Here is a 25145-nt window from a genome sequence, read left to right on the forward strand (position 1 = left end):
TCTATTTCCTTCGATATCTAACTTTACATTTGGACCTCTCAAAGTTTTATACAAGATCACAGAGCTCTTATTAGAAGAAAATTACCCAATATGGTATTTAAAAAAATATTATGCATGCTTAAATTAAGTCAGGATCTTCTAATTTGCTCACTGTTTCTGGAAGCCCTCTGCACTTTTAACAATGCATCCTTCTAGGTGTGCAGTCAATTTTGTAAATGTGTAATAACTAGTGTCACGGTAGATGTTAACAACTGGAATCATTCTGTATTATTAATGGTGCAACAAAAGAGGCGCAAGTTAAATTATGCTTTAACAATGGAAAGAATAGAGCTCCCTGACAAACTCATCATACCAGAAGATGCTTGCAGCAGAAGTCTAGCAAATAGGAAACTGCCACAGCTGAACATGTGCACAAGCAGACTGACTACGAAAGTTCAGAGGTCATCCTGGTACCACCTGACTTCTTCCCCATTAAAAATGCATGATTGTGTCCCTGGATAAAAGAAGCCTGAGCCCTCTTTCTTTTTTGCCACTGAAAGGCAGTGGATATGCCCAGTAAGGGGAAAACCCAGCCAACTTGCCTGTTATGACACTGAGGACAATAAGAAAGGTGCAACTCCAAGTCTGCTGTGAAGAACCCCATCTGTAGTTTCTATGCTACTTTCTGGTAAGTGGGTAGAACAGAGCTGAATAGAAGTAAAGAGGTGCTTTGCATTTTTCTCCTCCTCCTACCCACACTTACCTCCGCTATTTTTTGCAAGACTAAGCTCCCTGACTGAAGGTGAGTAAGAGCTAGTACTGCAACAGTGATCCTACTCAAAAATCTGCTATTATGGAGAGCTTCTCACAACCGCACTACATTCTTTATATGGATGACTGTCAGGGTAATATTCCTGACAAATGGGAAGCTTCCCAAAGTACATCACTGAGGTGATGGAATGCAGTAGAGATGGTTCCTGCAAAGCCCCCTGGCCTTGCAGGATTGCTGTTCTGAATCAAGATTCATTTTAGATTAAGTATCTGAACTCGTGTGCTGGAAATGTGTCAATGGACAACCAAGTAGCTGCATCATAAATGTTTTGTGCCGAGATGTACTTAGTATCCCCTCAAGTGTTTGGCAGTGCCCTGTATAGACACAGACATGGCGAGTGACATTTTTCCTGTAAAAGCACAACTGAAATTTCACTAATACCTAGTCGCACACAGGGCAACTAGTCTGCAGTGAAAAGGACTATCCCCAGAGTTGCACAACAGATATTTCTAACACTGCTTTATACTCGCACTCCAGCTGTCTAATCAATAAAAAAGGTCTGTTGCCATGTATATGAATTTCCCACTATCTCCATTACTAGTTTGGTGGATATGGGCATCCTGATGAAATGTAGAGATTGCCTCTTGTTTACTGACAATCAGTTAATTCTCAAACTGATATGGTATGTGAGAGATGTATTTACACAATGTCACTAGAGGCAAACCTCTTACATAAAAGTACTCCTAATGTCAATAAACTTGTCAGTAGTACACACACTGCACCCATCACAAAATTCAAAGCAAGCCCCACATATGCTGAGGTACTTAAAATGTAACCTTCCTAAACCCCAAAGATGCCCAGATGAAGTGCACACAACAAATACTTTCAGCAGCCCTGAATGCACTCTTTCAAAACAGCAACACATACAAGCAATCTCATGGAGCCTCTACTTCTAAGCTCATAAGGTAAGCCACCACACAACCCAACATTCTGGTCAATGGATACTCCATTGTGAGATACACTGATGTCCCTCTCACCAGGATGAGTAAGGAGAAAGTCACCGTCAGTTGCTTATCTGGGGTAGGATACACCACATTACGCATGGACTGAGGTCATTGGACCACAAGTACCAGTATGACTCACATAGTCCATGTGGGTGTAAATGACTAAACACATACCTCCCTAGACTATATGAAGAGAGACATCATAGAGCTCTTGGAATGCGTGTCCCAGACTTGTATGAGCCTAGCACTGAGCAGCATTTTACTTTCTCCAAGGATGATGCCACAATACGAACAGAAGACGAATTACCTTAATACCTGGCTTAGTTTCTGGTGTCATTCTAAGGGGGGGGGGTGCAGTATCTGTCAGCATGGAAGGAGATGGTCAACAGACCACTCTGATTTGCCAGGGAGGGTCTACACCTCTCCCCTCTAGGCTTTCAAATATTGGGTAAAACATGGTCTCCCCCATAGTGTTGTTTTTTAGGCAATGCCAAGTACTTTCAACATAGCAAATCAAAACGAAGAAAATCTAAAGGTATTACTGCTCAATGAAAGGGGTCAAAACAAAAAAAAATCCACTCCCTAGAAGCTCTCTTCACCTAAGAGAATGCCAGCATCTGTGCGGTCACTGCGATATGGTTTGAAGCCCTGGAAAGCACACTGACAGTGCAAGGTTATAATGCTTTCTATACATTTAGACCAGCTACTACACAGGCAGAGACTAAAGGTGGAGGTGCCTCGATTTACATCAAAAATAAATATACCTCAAGACTGGTCAAACAGGACAATGCACTAAAGCTACTCCATGTTCAAATTACCATAGGCAAAATCCAATACCACTTCCTTGCAAGCTATAGGTCCCCCTATATGATCCAGGAAACCCATACCATGCAATGAAACTTATTAGAAACAATCACCATCCAACCCAATACCATATTCATGGGCTACTTTAAATTGCCCCACTATTAACTGGGAATCCTATATGACACCAAACATACAGGCAGATAAATTCCCAGATTTTGTAAACACAAACTCCCTGGGTCAGATTATCAATAGACCAACCAGGGGGTTCATCAATACTGGACCTGGTTCTCACTAATATGGGAGACTGCTGCACACCACCTAGTATGTCTTCTCTGGTAAGGACAGATCATAAAATGGTCTCCTTTGAAGTAAAAATAAAACCTGCACCCCCAGCTAAACTTGGAATATTCAGGAACTACTCTAAGGGTAACTTCCTGCTCTAAAGTGATAACCTGGCAAATTCTGAAGCCCCTATAAACCATGCGAACACTGCTGCCTATGCAGAACTGTTCTCAGAAACCCTGTACAAGCATGTCAATAGCTGCAGAGACACAACTGTACCAGTAAGAATTAAGTACAGAACTAACTCAAAAAACAAGCCACCCTGGGTGGAAGCACAAAATCAAAAGGCTGTATAATCGAAGGAAGAAAATCATGGGAAAACGTTAAGAGTTGCAGCACCCAGCAGGATAAAAGCACCCTCATCAAACTACACAACTCAGGGGACAAAGTCTACCAAAGCCAAATATAAGGCCTCCCAGGCCATGGACAACCACAAGGCATTCTTTACCTATGTCTGCAACCTGAAAGACAATACACAATTGTGTACAGAGCTCATTGTAAATGAAGCCACCTATACTGAACCAGAAGATGCAGCAAACCTACTGGCTAATAAATTCAGCTCCAACTTTACCCCTCTCTCTCCCCCTCAACCTTCCCTCAGGAAATACCAACAAATTTAACTCACCCTGCTATTACTAGGGAACAGTTCCTTAGTGTTGTCTCTAAGGACAAGAACACTGCATCAATGAGCCCCAGACAATATCCCGGGATGCCTTCTAAATAGCATGAAACATGACCCATCAGGCCCTCTGGAACTGCTATGCATACCTCTCAACCTCTTACTGCAAGAAATCTGGACAAAGCCGGACAAAATTGGGGAACAAAGCCCCAAAAATAGAGACACATTTTAAATATTGCTCTTATAAACTTAGCAAGTTGCTAGAATAACAGAAGTTGTGTTACCATACAATTTCTGAAGGCTATGAAGTCTAAAACTCAAATAATTTTCATTATTTATTGACTTTAATATTTAAATAATCCCAGGGATTTGTCAAAAAAAAATTTATGAGGAACAGACCAAACATATGAGGCAAAAATCTGGACATTCTCTGAAAATCTGTACAGTTGAGAGGTATGATATTGCGAAGCCATGGAAAGAGTTATCATGGAAGTGATCAATAACGATACAGTAAGCCTCAAGACACTAGACCCAACCCAGTTTGGTTTCATCAAGGGAAGGTCATACCTACTCAACCTGAAGGGCTTCTTTGAGAAGATCACCAAAGGAATGGATGAGGGCAAAATGGTTCACATGGCCTACCTTGACTTGGCCAAGGCATTTAACAAAATACCCCACTCAGACATTGCTGGCAAACTCAAGAGGTTAGGTACAAACCCATATGTCATCCAGTGGATAGCCAACTGGCTCACAGACAGGACCCAGAAAGTTACCACTGGGGAGTCCACACAAGTGGAGTCCCTCAGGGATCAGTCGTGGACCACTCCTTTTTGGCATTTACTTCTCTGAAGTCAAGGCCAATGTCAATGGTCTCTGGCTAACTAAATTTGCAGGTGATTGCAAATTAGGATTAGTCATTAAATCCCACACTAATACAATGTTCTTCAGAAAGGGCCGACACAGACAAACTGGTGTCTCAGCCATGGAATACAACAAAATGCCAAGAAATGCATAATCGTATGTTCGGGAAGTCATCCACACCTGGTAAATATCATACTGACAACATTCCTCTTATAATTGATCCAGTAGTCAGGGACTTGGGGACATGCATAGACAGTAATCTAACCTTTGACCAACACTTGTCCACAATAGTGAGGAAATCATTCTATGTTGCGCAACTTATAATAAACAAAGGTATGACATCAAAGTCCAAGAAGTCATTGTTCCACTGCATTCAGCAAACCTATCACAGGGTACAATGCCCCCTTTTGTATGTACCTAACCAGGCATATCCAAACAGTGTAATGTCCGCAGAGGTTCCTCACTAAAATAATAAAGGGTGTAAGTGAAATGTCCTATGCAGACTGCCTCAAGGCCATATTCACTGTAATTTGTCTCATGCACACTGTTCAGGGTTGCTCTATGCCTGGCATACAAGGCACTGTCAGACCCCATTCTGATGGACCTCCTGAATATCAGTAAAACAAGCAGCACCAGAATTACCCATTCTAAAGACTTAAACCTTACCTGTGATATAAACAGGAGCTGTTGGCTAGAGAGGTCTGTACCACAGAAATTACCCCCACCTCTGGAACAGGCTCCCCCATCCATATGAAGCACAGTTCCTCCCTAACACAATTCAAGTGCAAACTGGATAACTGGATGGGGAACAAGAAATTAATTCATGGCTTGGCACCAAAGTCTCTAATGGACACACACAACCTGTAAATGGTTTCATCTTGTCAGATATTTAAGATACCTGGCTAGGCTTAAAAAGGCCATTGAGGTCATAAATACCTATGAACCTATGTTCTAGAAGAAAGCGGATGGCATAGTGGAAGTTACTCTGCTTGAGTAGGCCTTTATTTACCACTAATAGGCCCTTCCATACTTTTTATGGCAAAATGCAATAAAATTAGCCAAACATTTAGAAAAGCTTTGCCTTGTTACAACTACCTCCAAGATAGCTATACATTGAGTATTCGGGGTTGATTGCAGCTCCCTCAATGTAAACATTAGAGAAACTGTTAAAAGAAAGTTAATCAGAGTTCAAATCAATTACTGGCTAGTAATGACATTGCCTGGATAACAACAAAGATGACAATTGGAGAAATTGAGAGAAAAATCAAGCAGAAAGGCAGATGAAAAAAAGTTCTGGGTACGAAGAACCTTACAGCTTACTGTTCAGCAAAAAGCAGCACAAAGTGAAAATGTTAATGCGTGCGTTTGCTTCCAGTAATTCAGATGAAAAAATAAATAAAATGCACTCAGGGGGGTTTAAAATAGATAAGATACAGAAAAAAATATACAAAATTACAATGACAAAAGGTTAGAAAAAGAAGACTCATTAAGCAGTATGATGACCTAATATGCCTGCGGAAATCAGAGGCTGAAATGAAGGAAAGACCAGCTGAACATGACTGTTCTCAGGACGAACAATTTCAAAAAACTGGAGATGACAAAGCAAGCACAGAAAACATATATATATTTTTTTTGCCATATTCATGAAACTGGAAGGGATAGACTAAAGTACAAATAAGCAATTGGAATGGTATTCCACAACAAGATTTAGAGATGGCACATTGTATGTATGCCTTCAAACTGGCAATGAGAAAGCAGATACAGCTTATATTACTAAAGATGCAATCATAGCAGCAGAAAAAGCTGTTTCTGACAAACTTTTGACATGGTAAAATTAATAAGAAACAGGAAGTCTAGAGCTGTTTGCTGAAAATGAGTATTTATTGTGCACCAAACAGAAGAGAAGCAAATTTATCCTGGTAATCAAGAGATGTCAAGAGGCAGATAGATGCAGAAAAGGATAAGAAGGCAATAAAGTTTGATAAACAGTGAGACAGCAAGCTGAAGGGTATTCTGCTTCTCAACCTTCTGACAATAACAAAACCTGTGGAGACAGACTGCCAGTCAATCAGTTTCCATTATTCCAAAGAAAATACTCGAGTGATAGAAAAAGCCCAGGTGCTGACTAGAAGAATATGGAGTACCTTGGACTCGAACTAGAGACTGCTGTTGGGAAGTTTAGATGATCAGAAAATCAGTAACAAAGTGAAATTAATGAATAAAAGGGAGAAAGGAAAATATCAATACCATTACATTTATTTTAGACATGTGAACTCTAGTTCTGCAAGAAGTGGCTGAAAAAGACAATTATTGACGGAGTCAAACTTGTGGAAGACTCTAAAGCATAAATCCAGTTTTACATACTTAATGTCTAGAATGACACCAAAGAACTCAAACAAGAGTATAATATAATTAAAGGCTGAATAAACTAGTTCTTTCTAGCATTTTACTTTTAGCAGTTTATTTTTTCCATCAGCACCTTCTGGAATTCTGCTGAAATTAAGCAGCAAGTGCAACTAATCCTGACAAGCCTGGCAAATGTGTTCTAAGTGAAAATTACAAGTACAATGCAATTAACTTTCAAAATGATGTTGGCAACCAGTTTACTGAAAATAAATGAAGTTGGGAAGTGGGTAGTTGCAAGTACTTACCTCACCCAGCAGCCATAGTACTTTAATCCACTAAATTTAACAGGACACAATTAAGTTTATTTATTAAAAGGGTGCCAGTGCACTTTCTTAATGCTAAACGTTAATGTTTACCCAAAGCATGCAAGTTTTCCTTTCATATCCGGCAGAGGAATAGAGATCAGTTAAGAACAGACAACAATCTTTGCAAGTGGGAGCACGGGATCTAACAAACACATTGCATGGATAATGTTAAGTTTAAAATAGGCAATTCCTGTGATTGCAGCTGTCAATTTGAGGCAACTCTTTCTATTTGTAGACGTAGAATTCCTTTTGGAAAATGTATATAAATGTAGTTTGCAAATAGCAACATTACAGGAAACAAAACTGGGTAGAAATAAACATGGGAATTTGACAAAAAGGATTCCAGGGAGGACATTCAGCAGAATCTCAGGGACAAAGGCTAAGGGGAACAATGTTGATGATTGAGACAGGTCTGCAATAGTAAGAGAAAATGGGAAAAGGTCCAATAATACAACAGTTGTTGTAATAAAAGGTTACTAGCAGAGGAGGAGGAATATGCTAGCAAATATTTATATTCTATCTAAAACTACTATTATGGCATTTAGAAGTTTGGAAAAAATAATACACTTTCCCAAGGAATATTATTTATGGGTGGGGGTCTGAAACCTAATTTCCAATATTGAGGGTGCAGAAGGGGACCTAGAAAGGAAAATAGAACAAGAAAGGGTAGACTTCTTAAGAAATATATGACAATATTTGATAAAGATGCAAATTCAGTTAGAGGACCTCTGAAAGAATTTACATATTCTCCAAAACACATTCACAGGACAGAAATTATAGTTCTCAGGAACATCTGCATTTAAACGGAAGCTTTGAGGCCTATCCAGAAACTCATATGCCAATTAAGACTAAGATATAGATGGAAGGTATCTGATGAAGTTTTAAAGGGCTTAAAATGAAAGCGCCTATACGCTTACTGGATTGTACTGCATTTCTTGGATTAAACCTGTGTTTTACACTTTACTGGATTGTATTGCACTTCTTGAGCAACACTTGAAATTTCTACGGCTTGGTTTTGGATTGTTTGGCTTCCAGTAGCAAGTATTCCTTAGTTTGAGAGTTTGAAACATTTCTGTTTCCCACTTAACTAGGAAAAAGAAACGGGTAGTCAATATAATTCAAGAGTTAATAGGGAACATAGAAATTAACTTGGATGGGACAGCTAGTGAGTGGGATACAATTGAAAAGGAGTTAAAAAGGTGGTAGAAATAAAATAGAAAGATGTGGCAAAGAAATTATATGAATTACTTTAATGTTTAAGCACTGTAGGAGAAGGTGAATCTCTCAATACAAGAATAAAAGCAACTGCCAAGTTCTAAAGAGAAAATACAGTAGTACTAGGATAATAAACATAACTTCATAAAGGCTGACATTAAGCAATTTTTTGGGAACTCTAGAATATGAATGCTTTTAGCACAAAGATTACAGCAACAGAAAGTAGAGTTGTAGCCAAACATGGGGAGTGTATGACACGAAAAATAATCAGATATCCTATAGAGATACCACAGATATTTCTGAAATATTATGAAGATTTATATAAAGCAGAAGAATAGGAAGCAAAGAAAAACAATTATGAATAATCAGCCAACAGGGAAAAAAGTGACAGAGATCTGGAACGCTTTGCTTAACAATATTCTGAAAGTTGCGATGGCTGTATTACACACAGTGGGTACAGACCCTTTGGATGTGTCTTCATACAGATTCATTTTAATTTTAAGCCAGGATTATAAAGTATTTCTCAATACCAGTGAAGAGAATGGCAAATACCAAAACTGACAAATATCAGTTATTGCAATATTTGAGGGAAGAAGCAAACATCTGATATTAACAAAAGAATGGTGACCCAAGGGGAAGTGGACTGTAACAAAACACCACTATTTTGAGTTTTAATGCAGAGAAAAAAAATCAAGAGTCAGATGGGTTTTTATGAGTAGGACATTGGCAGCATTTGTGTCACTAATAAGAAGGGTCTGAAGTAACAATTAAGGTGGGAGGGTTCTTCTCTGACAATGTGTTTGAGCAGAATAACTAGGAAGGGGTGTCCTTCTCATTACTTGCTTTATATATAGAGCCATTATCAAAGAAAATAAGGGATTTACAATTTTCAAGTATTCAACTGGTACAGTAATCATGAAAAGCAAGATTTGCAGATATTTTGTATTTAATAAATCCAGAAAAAAAACATTTTGTTGGTGTGGAGCATTTTGAGACAGTTTCAAGTCTTTTCAGGATATAAAATAAATGACAATAAAACAAATGGTATAGTAGTAAACTACGTACCTACACAAAAATTAGGTCAGCAATATCCATCCTTAAGTGAACATAAAATGAAGTACGTAGCAGTATGGCTTAAAAAGAATTCTGTTATGGCAGCTAAGGATATGTGGGAAGAGACCAAGTAAAGGATGATAGAAAGACTGAAAATGGAAGTGCTTAATTATAAATAGAGACAGTGAGATACAAATAGTAATAAATACTTTTAGTCCCTTTAATTTTATATACAGATCAAACATTTTTATCAAACGGGGAAGAAACTGAAGATGACGCAGAGTTGAAGTTAATGGTTTGGGAGGGAAAGAAGACAAAAGTAAGCGAGATAAGTTGATTCTCTCCAAAGAATGAGGTGGTTTAGAGGAATCAGATCTGAATGGGTAATGTAAACTATGCAGCTATGACTCATATACACAACTCAAGCAGAAGGTTATAAATCAGAGTGAAAAAGGATGTTAAAGTGGGAGAGGGAGTTTAAGGGATAAAGAGCGATTAGGATTTTGGAATCAAGTAATTAAGGAGAATAATAACTATATTGATTATTATACTCATAGTGTGCAGAAAAGTATTCTAAGAACCAAGTCAGCATGCGAAAGAAGAGATATAGAGAAATAGGGATGACTGCAAACAGAAGTACAGAAAATAGAAAAGATGAAGCAAGATTTTACTAGATGGAATTAGCAAAGGGACCAAGATATTAAAAGTAAATAACTAAGGAATGAAGGTTATTAGAGTGTGATTAAGCACAATGTATGTATGAGTTGGGACTGCAGGCTAGAGGCTGCCTTCCCTAACAGGAATTAAAAACTGTAGGCAAAAAAAAAAGGGATGAGAGAGTTAAAAGACCAGCTCTGGTAACACTTTCAAGCAAGTCTAGAACAGAAGATGCTGTCAAAAAGGGATAGTTAGCAGTGTGTATAAAGTAATGCATGGTAACTAGGAGAATCAAAGAATGTTAAAAATTATTGGCATAAGACATTAGACAATGTAGGTTATGAAAGAATAAAATGAATAAATCTGTAGGGCTCCAAAAATATGTAACAAAGTCCAGAAGGTTTGGGATTTTACATGGGAAGTGTTACCATAAGTATGTTCATACAACAGACTTCAGAGGATTTTCAATAAGGAGGACAGTAAATGCCAGAGGTGTGATGGGGAAGAGAGGTGTTTGGGAACAGAATAAATTGGCAGATTTTAAAAATTCCCTATACAGTACTTTAATAGTATCTAAAAAATATTATTTTGAGCTGGAATATAGGCCTGTATCACCTAAATATAAGAAAGACTCTACTAAATTTAATACTGATGGCTGTCAATTACTAGAAAATGCAAATCAAAATTTATACCAAATGTAATGGAACTTTTGGATACTGTAAAGGAGGTAAAAAGTGAAGGGGAGATCTTTATAAAAGGAAAGGAGCAAATGTCATAGAAATAAATGGAATTTGTGGAAATAAAGTCAGAATAATATTCAGGAGGAGGAGGTGTGAGGTTTAAGGGAAGGCAGGAACTGAGCAATTTAAACAGTTACAGTTAATGAAAATTGTGAAACAGAAAATATGACTATACTGCATAACAACTGGAACTATTATGGTTTGTTTCTCTTCTCTGTTAATATATGTAAACACATTGCCATTTAAAATGTCATTATTTAATAAAAATGTTTATAAAAATGAGTAATACTGTTGCTGTTGTACTTGTACTCAAATATCTATTGTTACGAATAAGTGTGCTTAACTAACTATACCTCCCTCTGTGCTTTTGGGAGGTAAACAGAATGGTCCTATCCCACCCTTAACCCTAGCTGCTTTCTGTGAATCTTATAGATGGGCATATGCAGACAGCTGCCCATCACAACCAAAGTGAACAAGTGCATACTTGGAATTATTAAGATTCAAAACAAGCTGGAAGGTCAGCATCTTCAACTTGATCTTTAAGAAAGTATAGCTGTGTTAGGTAGTTACCATAAAAGTAGAGTATGAACAACTTCACTGCTGCAACAAGTGCTCTTTGGAATTCCTACCTTGTGGAAGTCTAAGGCTGGACCAAATACCACAGACCATGGCCTGATGCAGATCCTCCCATCTAATGTCAAGATGTTGGCGCTATAAAGAGTCATCAGCAGGCACCACTTTTAACTCTGGTTTGCCCTATCTGAAGGGCTCGTCTCTTCAGAGTAGCCAGGAGCACAGCTTACACAGATACATCCACAGATTGCAAGAGGAAGTAAGGAGGGAATATACCTGTGGGGGGTCAGGAGAGAAGGAGAGACTGGAAATAATTCCCACCCCAACCATGGGGAAAGGAAGGAAGAGGGCAGGAAGGTAAGAATTGTAACTGCAACAGTGAAGCTGCATGAACAAATACATTTGCAGTAGCTAACACAACTAAATTATATTCCTCATAGTTCAGTGTTGTAGTAATAACTCTTGAGAAAATTCCAGAAGGTAGAGTTGGGAGGTTGAACAGCAGCAGGCAGAGAGAGATAAGGCCATGCATGATGGCTAAAGTAAATACTGCCCTTGCTCAAGAAGCAGTTTATAGGTTATAATGCTTGGAGAAGGTGTGAAAGAAGTCCTCCAAGATGCAGTGAGGGAGAGCTCCCCTAAGAAAGGCAGTACTAGCAACTGTAGTCCTAGTGGAGTACGACTTGACCCTGCATTGCACTGGCTTTCTGTGATGGCAGAAGACAATAAGGCACAGTTTGCAATCCATTTAGATATGGTCTCCCTTCCTTTCAATTTGCAAAAGCAAGAACAGATTTTTTGCAAGATTTTATTCTGTCCAAATAAAATCTGAAATATCTGCACACACCTAATGGATACAATTTATCCTTTCACCCTTGTTTTGATGATGTGGAAAGAAAACAGGGAGGTTAATGTTTTCATTAAGGTCAAACTCGGACACTACTGTCAGCATAAAGCAGGAGTTGGTAAGGACAGTTACCCTGGCTTTATGAAAGATCAAGAATGGCTCTTTACGCATAATGGCTTGGAATTCAGAAAAACATAGCAGAAGTTAATGCTACCAGAGGAGCTCTTTTTCCAGGTTTTGACATCAGCTAAATCAGCAGACTCAAAGGGGAGGAAAGAAAGCATTTTTTTTTTTTTTAGAAAACGTCTTCTTTCAGCTTTTTTTTTTAGAAAACGTCTTCTTCGTTCGGCTTTTCCCGGTTAGGGGTCACCACAGCGGATCACCTGTCCGCTCATGACTGGCAGTAGAGTTTTGCAGTGTTGAATTGCCAACCCAGCACCCAACCTTCCACAGAAGGCACACACATGAAAGCAATCATGCCTAGGGCCAATTCAGAGTGTCCAATCCACCTACAGCATGTCTTTGGGATGTGGGAGAAAACCGGACCACCCGGAGGAAACCCACACGACCACAGGGAGGACATGCAGACTCTGCACAGAAGGCACCCCAGCCGAGGATAGAACCGGAGAACCTCTTGCTGTGAGGTGACAATGCTAACCGCTGCAGCACTGTGGCCACCCTTTTATGACAGGATAATCCACCCAGCTGAGTCATAGCTTTTAAGTGCTATGACCAAAGACATTGTAAAATAAGTAAGGAAAAACTGTGAAAGTCTCCCACTTGGAAAAAAAAACGTTGCTTTTCCCCATCCAACAATATTATAATTTGTTTGGATTTTACGGCTTAACATTTCTACAATTTGTGATTCTGGACAAAAATTATGTACCAGTCAGCTGAAGCAGACATCAAGAAATTTTGCAACAGATCTTCACTGTCAAATCATATGACAATTGTCTTATATAATCATAGATAATGCGTCTTTCAGCACATGCAGGAGGGGGCACAAACCAAAGAAATATTATGACTTACAATGTCAACCACAGCACAATAAGTGGTCCCAAAGTCTTCTTCAGTACATTTCCAAAGAACTCAAAAACCAAAAATAAAAGCATACAAGTTTTGAGGGTTACGCTGTATGATAACCATACATTATTACTAGTAATCCTTCAGTTCTAGATGAGTCTGTGCCAAAGCTCACTACTGGGTCTTAATGTGAAACAACTTCTTAATCTAAGAGCCACAGATGTGTTCCAGTTTTGTCTAGGATAAGTATCTGTCCATGGGATGGAAGTAAAATGTCATATCCTTTTAGATGAAGGCCAAGCAGAAGAAATTACAAGAGTCTGTCTTGACAACCTCATCTAGCATTTCCTGGAAGTTTATCTCAGCCCACAAAGGACAGAGGATCAGTGACAAGGTATTGCTACATATAGAAAACAGCACCTATTAGGACAGGAGGGTTAAGCTACACCTCCTTACTGTTCTGAAAAAACAGTTGTGTAAGGTACTTACATAAATGTAGATGTTTGAGTAGATTCATTGTTGCAGTAATAACTATGGAGATTCCTACCTGCAGAAACCTAAGGCTGACCCAAATACCAAAGATCTCACCTCCCTCACAGCACAGTAGATGGTTCCCCCCTTCCAACATCAGAATATCAGTGGTAAAAAGGGCAGTCGGCCAGTGCCACCTTCAGGGCTTTCTTGCACCAGTCTGACAACACACGCTCCTGAGTTCCAGAGCACAAGCTGTTTGAAAGTATTCTAGCTCCTTGTCTGGGAGAAAATTACACTGGAGACTAACTGGGAGGGAAGAACAGACTAGGAAGGAAGGGCACCCACCTCAACCCTACTTAAAGATTAGGGGAGGATAAAAGGGAAGGAATCGGCACTGCAATGGTGAATCCACTCAAACATCTACGTTTATGGTAAGGGCCTTACTTAACTGTACTCCATTCTTGTTAGTTTGCTATTGCAGTAATAACTCCCAGAGCTAGGAGTTGGGAGGTTGTCTGGTGATTGGTGCAAGGAAAATCAATCCCAGGATAATGACTGAAGGAAATCCTGTCCCCTGGACACAGCCCTTAGGTTATGTTCGACAAAGGTGTGGAGAGGTGACCATGTAGCTGCCTCTAGGATGTTCTTTGTGGATACCTCTCTAAAGGAGGTTGTGGTAGTGGCTGTAAGCCCTCATGCAGTATGATCTGACTTTGGTTTCCCAAGATTCCATTAACATAAGGAAATACGGTTTGCAGTCTATTTTGAGAGATATTGTTTGTGCACAGACTTTCCTTCCTTCCCTTTTGCAAAGGCCACAAAAAAACAATATAAAGTACAGTTTTGTACCTACCATAAATGTAGATGTTTGAGTGTAGACACTGCTGCAGTCATTACACTTGGGTTATCCTGTCGTCAGGCGGTCCCGCAGTCGGCCAGCGTTCCAAAGTCTTGGTCCGGCATCGGTTGCTGTCGCCTCCTCCCTGGCGTCAGTGCGACAGGGGTATACAAGATGCAGCTGACACCATTTTCTTCAGTTTTTCTTGCCCCAGATGTCAGGTGCCTCTAAATATGTAGGCAATTCCAATTGCTAATAAAACATACATAAGAAAAGCAAAAAACAACTTACAGCTACCAGCAAATACTCCCCATAGGTAGTAAGAGTAGAAGACATAGGTACGTACCAGTCAGTAAGAGGGGAAGGAGGGGGGGTAACCTGGACTGCAGCAGTGTCTACACTCTAACATCTACATTTATGGTAGGTACAAAACTGTACTATGTTCATCATGTTACACTGCTGCAGTCATTATACTTGGGTAGAATCCCAAAGCTGAGGAAGGGTGGCTGGTCCTATAAGGCATTAGGGGTGGCTATAAGGCACTGCAGTGGTGAAGCCAGCTCTGGATTTAGAGTATAGAGGCAGATGGTAATGCTTGGTGAAGGTGTGTACAGAACTCCAAGTTGCTACTTCCAAAATATCCTTGGTAGGTACTCCCCTGAGGTAGGCAGTTGAAGTGGCTGTTGCCCTGGAGTGAGATCCAATGCTGCTAGGTACCGGTGTTCCATAGCAGAAATGTCCTATCCATTTTGAAATAGTCTGTTTTGAAATGGCTTGTCCCTGTGCTCCTGCAGCATATGCTACCAATAATTGCTCAGATTTTCTGAAAGCTTTGGTTTTGTCCAAGTAGAAGCGTAACTGCCTGTGAATGTCCAAAGAGTGCAGTAGTCTCTCCCCTTTATTCTGTGGTTTAGGATAAAAAGTTGGCAGGTGAAGAGTTTGGTTTAGAGCCACACTGGATACCACCTTTGGCATAAAAGTAGGGTTTAGTTTGTAAAGACACCCTGTCCTGGTGGAAAATGAGGAAAGGTTCCACTGCCATTAGAGCCTGTAATTCTGAAACTCTTCATGCTGATGTTATTGCCAGGAGAAGAGCAGTTTTCCAAGAGGTATATTTTAATTCTGCTGTGTTGGCTGGCTCAACAGGAGGTAAAGTTAGCTTCTCCAAAACAAAGTTGAGATCCCAAGTTGGAGTAGGTGGTCTACGGGGTGGTCTTATGTTTTTAGCCCCTCTGAGGTACTGTTTTAACAGAGGATTAGGGAAAATTGGTGGATCCGTGTTGTAATGAGCAGATATGGCAGAGGTGTGGATCTTGATGGATGAGAAGGTGAGTCCTTTGTCCAGCATCTCAGTTAAGTATTGTAATATCTGAGGAATGTTTGGGTCAAGGCTGTGAGCTTGGTTCCAGGTACAGAATCTCTTCCATTTATCTAAATAGGCTTTCCAAGCACTAGGCCTTCTGGCCTCCAGAATGACATCCATAACCGCTTTGGAGAGAGGCATTGCTTGCTTGACTAAGGAATCTTCCATGCAGCTAGGTTTAAGGTCTTTAGCTGGCTGTGCAGTATTGTTTTGTTGTGCTGAGTCAGCAGATGTGGGATTTGAGGCAAAATCCAGGGAGGTTCTTGTGCTAAGTTCCTTAAGATTGGGCACCAGTGCTGGCGTGGCTAGTCTGGTGCAATCAGGATCATCTTTGGCTCTTCCTGCCTGGCTTTTATGAGTACTTTTGGCAGGAGAGGTAGTGGTGGGAAAGTGTATACTTGTAGGTTCTTCCAGCTGAATGAGAGGGCATCCACTTTCTATGCTTGTGGATGGTAACTCCTTGTGCAGAATATTTGTAGCTGGCAGTTAATTGGGGATGCAAACAGATCTATGTCCGGGCTCCACCATTTCTGTGTTATCATTCTGAATATTTGTGGATTCAACTCCCATTCACAGGGATCCGTGATGTTTCTGCTTAAGTCGTCTGCCAGTGCGTTTTTCTCTCCTGGCAGGAATTGCACTTTCAGATGAACTTGAAGGTTTATAGCTGTGTTCCATAAGGTCATAGCTTGTCTGCATAGGGGCTAGAAGTGATTGCCCCCTTGCTTGTTTATTTACCACATAACTGTGGTGTTGTCTGTCTTTAGTAATAGTTGTCCTGGATGCAGCAGGTCCTTGAAAGCTATAAGGGCATTTTGTACAGCTAGCATCTCTTTTTGATTGATGTGAAGATGCCTTTGTTCTGCGGTCCACGTGCCCTGAATACATTTGCCTGCCATGTGTGCTCCCCAGGCATAATCCGATGCATCTGTTGTCAGTGTTTGCCTGGCTGTCCCTTGTTGAGGTGACAAGCTTGAGCCCACCATTGAAACTCCTGTTGAAGGCAAGGGATAAGTGGTATAACTATTTCCAAACTTTGACAGTGTTGAGACCTTCTTTAGTTACCATTGTAGTTTCCTCATATGCAGTCTGGCATATGGAATTAGTAGTATGCAGGATGCCATGTAACTCAAGGCCTGCAGAATTTTTCTTGCAGGGAGCTGGGTCTTTGTTGCCATCAATTGAAAGTATTGAGTCAGTTGTCCTTGTTTGTCTGGCATGAGATAAGCCATCTGGGCCATTGTGTTCAAGCTGGCACCCAGGAATATAATCTCGTGAGGGCACTAGTTTTAATTTCTTTTCGTTTACTGTGTACTCCAGGGCAACTTAATAACTTTTACAAAAGCCAGATGCTTTAGAAGAATGTCCTTGCTCTCTGCTTGAATCAGGCAGTCGTCCAGGTACAGATAAATTTGAATTCCTTTCTGTCTGCAAAATGCAATTACTGGTGCCAGGCACATTGTGAAGACCCTGGGTGCAGTAGATAAGCCAAAGGGCAGTGCAGAGAATTGGTAGTGCATTGAACCAGCTATGAATCTGAGGTATCTTCTGCAGTTTTGTCTGATAGGTACAGGCAGGAATGCCTCTTTGAGGTCCAAAGTCACGAGCCAAGCTTTCTTGCCCAGCATGGGAAGAAGCTGCTGTAATGTCAACATTTTGAATTTCTGAACATCCAGGTAAGTGTTTAGAGATGAAAGATCCAGAATGGGCCTCCAGGCTTTGCCCTTTTTGGGTACCAGATAGAGTCTTGAGTAAAATCCTTGTCCTTGCTCCTGTGATGGTGCCTTTTGAATAGCTCTCATATCCATGACTGCTGTAATTTGTTTTTGAGCCTCTGCCCATTGATTTGGTGGCAGATTTGGCATTCCTTTTAACCTTGGCAGAGTGTGAAAGTGGAACCTGTAACCTTGAAATACAATGTTGAGAACCCATTTGTCTTTGGTGATCATTTGCCAATTGTGGTACAAGAGTGCCAGTTTTCCTCCCAAGGGGCTGCCAAGAAGGATTTGTTTGGCAGCTGTAGTGGGAAGTCATTGGAGCTGATTTTTATATGGTTGTGGCCTGTTTTCCCCTTCTTTCTGGCCTGATGTAACCCATTGTCGAGGCCTGTAAGGACCTTGTGTTTGACCTCTACCTCTTGGACATCTGTATCTTCCCCTTTGAGGTCTGTCTGTAATTGGAAAGGACCAATTCTTAGTTGGCCAGTTTCTGCTAAATCTAGGAGGCTGAACCTGTAAGAAATCCTTCACTGTTTGCATAGATTTTTCCTTATCCTCCATTTTCTTTAATACCTCTTCTGCCTTAACTCCAAATAACACATCCTGCTGCAAAGGTGCATCCAATAATTTTGCTTTAACATGATCTGGTAATGTATGTTCTTTTAATCAAGCATATCTTCTAATAACAGAGCCTGTAACTGCTGCTCTGCAGGAGGCCTCTAGAGAATCAAAACCACATTGCAAAGTATGCTTTCCCACTTGTTCAGCTGCATGCAAAATTAGGAGGATCTGATTCTGGAAGCATTTTTTGTTTTAACCGAGATAGTAAACATTGCTGAATGTGAAACTGGCAATTTAAGGCTCTCATTGCTAAAGTTGCAGACATATATACTTTCTTTCCCCATCTGTCTAATGCTCTGGAATCTCTGTCAGAGGGAACTGGATTCTTGGCTGATGAGGCCTTAACTCCTTTGGGTCCTTGAGAAATAGTTTCACAGCAACAGGGCTTTTATACAGAAATTTATGTGAGTCGGGGACTCTGTAGAATCTGTCAGGTTTAACAACGGCTGGAGGTAAGGAATCAGGATTTAAGCTGGATTCAGTATACACATCATCCACAATATCTAACACTGGTGGAATAGCAAGGGGTCTGTGTTGAGGTAATAAAAGGAAGTCTCTGAGCCTTTTCTTGGATTCTGAGTAATCCTGGCCTTCCCAGTGGAAATGCTCCCTCATGGTATGTAGGGTTTACCCAAAGGAGAAGTCCTCAGGCAGAGGCTGATGGAATTGATTCCTCAGCATCAGAATCTTCATAAGGGGGTAAAGAGTATCCTAGGTCTGAGGAAGAATCAGAAGAGATGAACACCTGGTCGGATGAGTCATAGTCTGCATCCTGTCTAGGCCTTTTATCGGGGGGGGGGGGACCCCTGATCAGAGTAATTAGGTCTTCAGTCATTTTGAGCATTTGATTCTTAGGCATGGAGGCCTGTCCTGGAGAATGCTGCATTTGTTTATTTGACTTTAAAGGAGGCTTAGACTTAGCTGAGGGTTTAATGCTTAACTGAGTAGGTCTGAAGACACCCTCTTTAGCTGTGGGTTGCTCAGCTACTCCAGATCCTTCTGAAAGGTTAGTCTCAGTAGGCTGAAGAGCTTGTGCGTCCAGAGGCCCAGCCATCTCCACGTGGGAGTCAAAGGCGGCTTGTGTTCTACAGAAGTGATCGTCAGGGGCTGCGAAGGCACCTCGCTGAAAACCGGAGAACCGGTGACTGGCCTAGAAGAGGCTTCATCGTCAGTTTTGGGCTTCGGATGCCTATCCCTGTCTTTGCACGTTTTGTGTATTCCGGTAGTCTGAAGTTCCGACGGCATGGTATAATTGAATTTTCTACCAAAATAATGTCGGGCAAAATCAAACCGGCGTTTAATAGTGCGCTCTAGCACAAAACCGACAACCAGTAACGTCGTGGTCAGGGCCTAGGCATGGGATACAATAGGAATGGAAATCCTTATGAGGTATTTGCTTCCCACAAGAAATACAGTTATTAACTTTTACTGACATCGGTCTGAGGCAAGAAAAAGTTTCCCCAATGGGGTACTTAGCTTTGTAGAAGACTTCGGTTCTGGATTCGAATGAAAATCTCAGTAGACGGACGACCGGCACTTGCGAACTGCTTTTGCTTCGGGCACTGCGCGGCAAGAAAGACTGAAGAAAATGTCGTTTCTGCATCTTATATTCCCCTGTCACACTGACGTCAGGGAGGAGGCGACAGCAACAGACGCCGGACCAAGACTTTGGAACTCTGGCCGACTGTGGGACCGCCTGATGGCAGGATAACCCAAGTGTAATGACTGCAGCAGTGTAACACGATGAACATCTGTCTATATGCTTTTTTTAATGTCTAAGAAGAATCTAAGCTTATGCACGTCAAGGGAGTGAAGGATTCTATTGCTCTTATTTTGTGGGGATGGAAAAAATGCCTGATTGAGGTTTATTTCAGAGTCAACTCTAAAAATAAAGTTGGGGTTGATGCTTAGAGTAACTGCCCTGTGAACAATCAAAGAAAAGCTCTTTACACATTAATACCTGCAATTATAAAATATGGCTGGCTGAGTTTAGGGCTATCAGAAGACAATTTCTGAAAATAGGCATCCTGACAGAGACTGAAGTAGCTGGCTCAAAGCAGTGCTCTATGGTGAAGGCATTAATGGCAGACTAAGTTCAGTTGTGCACATCATGCTCTAGACACATGCAAAAAGAGTGGAAAACATAAAAAAGAACTCCTTGCACACCAAACATTATTCATTTTCTTTAACATCTACAGACCATCCCAAGAAACTAGAGGAAAATGTTCACCAGTACGGTAGTTATCTTGGCCTCCGGTCTTCAGGCCATCCTGATGTACTAACTACCTGCATAAGGGAGCTGGTCATCAGATTTTAGATGGCAAGAAAGAACTGAAAATGGCACTGGCCAACTACCCTTTATACCCCCAACAACCTGAGGATGTCTGCTGGTGCAAGGAGGAAGGTGGGATATCTGGTATTCAGGCGAGCCTCATACTTCTGCAAGCATGAATCAAGGGTTATTAGTGCAAGTGAAAGATGAAGAACATCCACCATTACATATGCTTTACCAGCAAATAAATAAAGCTGTAACAAATGACTGCCAACTTATATAACACACAAAAAAAGATATCCCAAAACCAGGATTCACCTAGGGGGAGTATATAGAAAAGGAGGACTTATTTATTTATTCACTGACATTTCATTACCGGGAAAGCAGAGGCCCAGGGAGAAAAGCTCCAAATACTTCCTGAATACCAGAGATCCCAACTTCCTCCTTGCACCAGTAGACATCCTCAGGACGTTGGGGGTATAAAGGGTAGTTGGCCAGTGCCATCTTCAGTTCTTTCTTGCCATCTATCCAGGCATGTCGTCCAAAGGGCAGTTTCAGGTGTACTCTCCGGTCCAACTGTTGAATCTGGGCATTTTGAGGCAATGTTACAATTGCCTCATGTACACAGACAACCCTCTCCTCCTTCCACCAAACACTAATACATGTGAGAGATGCAATTATACAGCCAAACTGGAAGCTAAGCTCTCTCAACCCAAGACTGGACCAGGCAGTCAAGAGGAGAAGGGAATTACTTGCATCACACCATCAGTCTCACATAGACCTATGAAACCAGCACCAGCAAAAAACACACAAATACACAAAAACATACTCGGAGGCTCTAAATAAAAATCTGCAAAAACAGAGACCTCCAAATCAGACATCTAAGCAACCTCCACCCCCCCCCAACACAAACCATGAAACACATACTTCACAAGACCAGTGTGCCATGCAATCACAGCCCTTAAGGCAAAATAACATACCCAACACACTAGTAATAGGCGACTCTATAGTCAGTCACACTGATGTCCCACTCACTAGGCTGAACAAGGAGAAGGTTACTGTTAGCTACCTGTCAGGTGCCAGGATCCACCACATAACACAAGCTCTCAGGTCACTTCAGAACAAGTACAAATATGACTCATTATCCATGTTGCTATGAATGACCTGAGCCATACCTCCCTGGACTACACGAAAAGAGACATGGGGGAGCTCTCTGATCACATAGCCCAGGCCGGTATGACCCTGACCGAGTAGCATCCTGCCCTCACCAAGAATGATACCACAGTATAGAGAAAAAATTATCAATTTCAACAATTGGTAAGCTTCTGGTGTCATTCAAAGGGAATCCAATGTCTGTCCACCTGGGATGACATGCTCGACAAGCCACGCTGCTTCACTAGAGATGGCTTGCACCTGTCACCCTTAGGCTTTCGAATATCCTGCCACTCCCATAGTGCCTTTTTTAGGCAAGGCTCAAAAGACAAACCCACCGCCATAAATAGCGCAACCAACAAAAAACTGATGGTAATGCTACTCAATGCCAGAAGTCTAAACCTCAAAACACACGCACTCGAGGCACTTCTCAGTATGGAGAAAATCGATATATGTGCAGTAACAGAAACCTGGTTTAAGGCTCCAGAGAGCACCCCAGCACTACCAGGCTACAGCTCCTACCATACATTTTGGCCACAAAACCCAGACCGAAATACAAAACGCGGGGGAGTATCCATATTCATCAAGGATACCCACATCTCCAGGTTAGTGGCAGGGCATGATGCTTCAGAGATCATCCACGTGCAACTAACAATGGGCAAAACTGCTATTCAAATTATAGCTTGCTACAGATCACCCACCATGGCCCAGGACCCCCACTCTGCATTCCTGGAAACACTGGAAACAAAGGTCCTACCAAACACCCTGATATTGGGTGATTTCAATTACCCAAACATTAACTGGGAGAACTACTCAAGTACAAACTCCCATGCCCAACATTTCCTAGAATTTATAAACTCAAACGCCCTGGATCAGCTGGTCAACACCCACACCAGAGGCGACAACATATTGGACCTGGTCATCACCAACATGGGCAACCGGTGTTCCACACCAGACGTCAACCCCCTCGTTGGTTAGATTTGACCATAAACTAATCACTCTGGATATCCACATTCTGCCACCACCCTCGGACAAGGAAACCACCGTAAAAAACTTTTCAAAAGCAAACTTCACGTTACTTAAGACGGAGGTGGGAAGTTTCAAAGCCCCCATGCTAAAGGACAATGCTGTCCAAGCTGAAAAATCCTTTACTAATGCACTCTACGGACACCTACAAGAATGCATGGATCGTGCTATCCCAAACAAAACCAAGAACTCACTCCTCCTAAAAAAGGAAACCAGTCTGGTGGACCCTGGCCATAAACAAGCTATACAATAGAAGGAAGAAACTAGTACAGAAAAGAGTAAAATCCCAAGAAGGGAAGACATCCCTGATCAGTATCAGCATGAAACTACATTCCCTCATAAAATCATCCAAAGCTAGCTTCGAAAGAAAAATTGCCATGGACACCAATGATAACCACAAGGCATTCTTTAGCTATGTCAAGAATCCAAGTGGCAATTCTCAGATTTGCTCAGAGTTAGTGCAGAATGACACAAAATACACTGAACCGACCAATATAGCCAACATCCTGGCAGACTGGTTCAGTGCAAACTTCACCCCCCTCTCACCCCCAAAAGGGCCCATAACTATACCAGAAGAATGTAGTGCCCCTGAAATCAGACACTCAGGTTAAAAAAGCCCTCTACAAAGCCAAACACAGCATCAATGGGACCGGACAGTGCACCCTACATGAGCTCAAAGATGAACTAACCCCCCACCTAAACACACAGTTTAAACTCAGCCGCTCCACAGGCTATGTACCCACAGAGTGGCGCACAGCAAAAGTTATTCTGCTCCACAAAGGTGGAGCCACAACGGACCCCGGGGAACTATCGCCCTATAAGCCTGACTAGCTTGGTCTGCAAAGCTATGGAGCACATCATCATGATCTCATTAACAGAGGCATTGGGAACCTCCAAACACTGGACCCTACCCAGTTCGGCTTTAAGTGCAGACCATGCCTTCTAAACCTGGTGGACTTCTTTGAGACAGTTACCAAGGCTATAGATGAGGGAAAGGTGGTCCACACAGCCTACCTAGACCTTGCAAAGGCCTTCAACACCATTACCCACTCAGGTATTATAGACAAGCTCACTAGCCTGAGCATAAACCCCTATGTCACTAGATGGGTTGCCAACTGGCTTACGGACAGAACCCACATGGTAAGAGTTGCGGGAGCTAGGTCTGTCTCTAAACCGGTTACAAGTGGTGTTCCCCAGGGCTCAGTCCTAGGACCCCTCCTGTTCAGCATATACTTGTCAGAGGTACAGGCAAGCACAGGAGGACTATGGCTGACCAAGTTCACAGACTGAAAACTAGGGGCTATAATTGACTCTCCGGCTGACACAGACATCCTTCAAAAGGGTCTCACTGAGACGGATACTTGGTGTCAAAACCATGGCCTCAGGCTAAATGCCAAAAAGTGCACAGTCTTCCCCTTTGGAAACAACAAAGTACCCACAAGCTATCACATAGGTGGTAGCCCCCTAAATACGGAAGACATAAGGGATCTGGGGACCCAAGTAGATAGTAACCTCTCCTTTGATAATCACATTGCCAAAGTGATTAGAAAATCCTTCTATGTGGCCCACCTAATCACAAAAGGGTTTGCAGCCAGATCGAAAGAGGTCATTGGGCCCCTCTACGCATCACTCACCAGACACATCATAGAGTACAATGCCCCATTTGGAATGTACCTTACAAGACACTTGCAACAACTGGAAAGACCACAGAAATACCTCACCAAGAGGATCACTGGCCTCAAGCAGATGCCCTATGTAGCTCGACTAAAGAAACTCCAGCTGTACTCAGTTGCATACTGCCTACGCAGAGGTGATCTCTGCCTGACATACAAGGCCATGTCCAACCCAGAATTGATGGACATGCTCCACCTAAAGAAAGCCATATCCCCTCGAGCCACCAGGGATCTAAACCTCACCACAACAATAAATAGGATGTGCTGGAGGGACAGATTCCTGTCCCAGAGACTTCCTATGCTCTGGAACAAGAATCCAATCTACATTAGGCAGAGCTCCTTGCTAACCCTCTGCAAGAGAAACCTTGGCGAGTGGATGGGAAACAAAGTTTACCCCAGGGATCACTTCAATGGCTCTGCTGGACAGAGGCACAGGGAACTAATCTAAGGGGGTGGCGAAAGCCAACACATTCGGGCTAGGCTTATAAATGCCTTTGGGCAGATAGCCTAGTACCTACCTATGTACCTAATTAATACAAAACATTTTAAGAAAAGTAAGCATAAAATCATCAAAAATAAAATAAAACATCTGCAGTTTAAATAATTATAACAAATTAATCATAATATAAAACACTGATTAAGAATCAATACAAGGTATATGCTAATCATTTAATATTTAGATAAATTTTAGACAGTTTGTAGAGGAATTAAAAGAATTGGGTAGCAGTAAGGAAATAAGTGAAGAAGAAATAGCAAAGTGGTATAAGGAATGAAAATGTACTTGTTCACATCTAGGGATATTAGTTTA

General features: G+C 41.5%; 1 protein-coding gene across 1 annotated transcript in view; it reads right to left on the bottom strand.

The window, feature by feature from the left end:
• Nucleotides 1-25145, bottom strand: part of LOC122805950 (ankyrin repeat domain-containing protein 11-like) — a 297653-nt gene that overhangs the window by 56984 nt on the left and 215524 nt on the right. The window lies entirely within an intron of this gene.

The sequence above is a fragment of the Protopterus annectens genome, chromosome 7.part0, assembly GCF_019279795.1.
Source record: "Protopterus annectens isolate FY-2018-M chromosome 7.part0, PAN1.0, whole genome shotgun sequence".
NCBI classification, from domain to species: Eukaryota; Metazoa; Chordata; order Ceratodontiformes; family Protopteridae; genus Protopterus; species Protopterus annectens.